This window comes from Arachis hypogaea, chromosome 3 (assembly GCF_003086295.3).
Source record: "Arachis hypogaea cultivar Tifrunner chromosome 3, arahy.Tifrunner.gnm2.J5K5, whole genome shotgun sequence".
In the NCBI taxonomy this organism is placed as follows: Eukaryota; Viridiplantae; Streptophyta; class Magnoliopsida; order Fabales; family Fabaceae; genus Arachis; species Arachis hypogaea.
In genome coordinates, this window is record NC_092038.1 from 70,306,341 (window position 1) to 70,308,701 (window position 2,361).

General features: G+C 42.1%; 1 non-coding gene across 1 annotated transcript; it reads left to right on the plus strand.

Moving 5' to 3' along the window:
- Positions 1–1,585: 1,585 nt before the first annotated feature.
- On the plus strand, positions 1,586–1,693 carry LOC112793145 (small nucleolar RNA R71). The gene has a single exon (XR_003197853.1). It is a non-coding gene; the product is annotated as a small nucleolar RNA R71 (small nucleolar RNA).
- Positions 1,694–2,361: the final 668 nt, after the last annotated feature.

Consider the following 2,361-nt stretch of genomic DNA (forward strand, 5'->3'; position numbering starts at 1 on the left):
CAAACTTAGAGTTTGACTGTGGGGGCTCTGTTTGACTCTGTTTTGAGAGGAGCTCTTCATGCTTCCTCTCCATGGTGATAGAGGGATATCCTTGAGCCTTAAACACAAAGGATTCTTCATTCACTTGAATGATTTATTCTCCTCTATCAACATCAATCATAGCCTTTGCTGTGGCTAGGAAGGGTCTGCCAAGGATGATGGATTCATCCATGCACTTCCCAGTCTCTAGGACTATGAAATCAACAGGGATGTAATGGTCTTCAACTTTTACCAGAACATCCTCTACAAGTCCATAAGCTTGTTTTCTTGAGTTGTCTGCCATCTCTAGTGAGATTTTTGCAGCTTGCGCCTCAAAGATCCCTAGCTTCTCCATTATAGAGAGAGGCATGAGGTTTACACTTGACCCTAGGTCACACAAGGGCTTCATGAAGGTCATGGTGCCTATGGTACAAGGTATTGAAAACTTCCCAGGATCTTGTCTCTTTTGAGGTAATTTCTGCCTAGACAAGTCATCCAGTTCTTTGGTGAGCAAAGGGGGTTCATCCTCCCAAGTCTCATTTCCAAATAACTTGTCATTTAGCTTCATGATTGCTCCAAGGTATTTAGCAACTTGCTCTTCAGTGACATACTCATCCTCTTCAGAGGAAGAATACTCATCAGAGCTCATGAATGGAAGAAGTAAGTCCAATGGAATCTCTATGGTCTCATTTTGAGCCTCAGATTCCCATGGTTCCTCATTAGGGAACTCATTGGAGGCCAGTGGACGTCCATTGAGGTCTTCCTCAGTGGCGTTCACTGCCTCTCCTTCCTTCCAAAATTCGGCCATGTTGATGGCTTTGCACTCTCCTTTTGGATTTTCTTCTGTATTGCTTGGAAGAGTACTAGGAGGGAGTTCAGTAATTTTCTTGCTCAGCTGACCCACTTGTGCCTCCAAATTTCTAATGGAGGACCTTGTTTCAGTCATGAAACTTTGAGTGGTTTTGATTAGATCAGAGACCATGGTTGCTAAGTCAGAGTTGTTCTGCTTAGAACTCTCTGTCTGTTGCTGAGAAGATGATGGAAAAGGCTTGCTATTGCTAAACCTGTTTCTTCCACCATTATTGTTGTTGAAACCCTGTTGAGGTCTCTGTTGATCCTTCCATGAGAGATTTGGATGATTTCTCCATGAAGGATTATAGGTGTTTCCATAGGGTTCTCCCATGTAATTCACCTCTTCCATTGAAGGGTTCTCAGGATCATAAGCTTCTTCCTCAGATGAAGCTTCCTTAGTACTGCTTGTTGCATTTTGCATTCCAGACAGACTTTGAGAAATCATATTGACTTGTTGAGTCAATATTTTGTTATGAGCCAATATGGCATTCAGAGTGTCAATCTCAAGAACTCCTTTCTTCTGATTAGTCCCATTGTTCACAGGATTCCTTTCAGAAGTGTACATGAATTGGTTATTTGCAACCATTTCAATCAGTTCTTGAGCTTCAGTAGGCGTCTTCTTCAGATGAAGAGATCCTCCAGCAGAGCTATCCAAAGACATCTTGGATAGTTCAGAGAGACCATCATAGAAAATACTTATGATGCTCCATTCAGAAAGCATATCAGAGGGACACTTTCTGATTAATTGTTTGTATCTTTCCCAAGCTTCATAGAGGGATTCTCCTTCCTTCTGTCTGAAGGTTTGGACTTCCACTCTAAGCTTACTCAATTTTTGAGGTGGAAAGAACTTTGCCAAGAAGGCATTGACTAGCTTTTCCCAAGAGTTCAGGCTTTCTTTAGGTTGTGAGTCCAACCATATCCTAGCTCTGTCTCTTACAGCAAAAGGGAATAGCATAAGTCTGTAGACCTCAGGGTCAACCCCATTAGTCTTAACAGTGTCACAGATTTGTAAGAACTCAGCTAAGAACTGATGAGGATCTTCCAATGGAAGTCCATGGAACTTGCAATTCTGTTGCATTAGAGAAACTAATTGAGGCTTAAGCTCAAAGTTGTTTGCTCCAATGGCAGGGATAGAGATGCTTCTCCCATAGAGGTCGGGAGTAGGTACAGTAAAGTCACCCAGCACCTTCCTTGCATTGTTGGCATTGTTGTTGTTTTCGGCTGCCATGAGTTCTTCTTCTTTGAAGATTTCTGTTAGGTCCTCTACAGAGAATTGTGCCTTAGCTTCTCTTAGCTTTCGCTTCAAGGTCCTTTCAGGTTCAGGGTCAGCCTCAACAAGAATGCTTTTGTCCTTGCTCCTGCTCATAAGAAAGAGAAGAGAACAAGAAAATATGGAATCCTCTATGTCACAGTATAGAGATTCCTTGAGGTGTCAGAGGAAAAGAAAAATAGAAAGCAGAAGTAGAAAATTCGAACTTATCAAAGAAGATG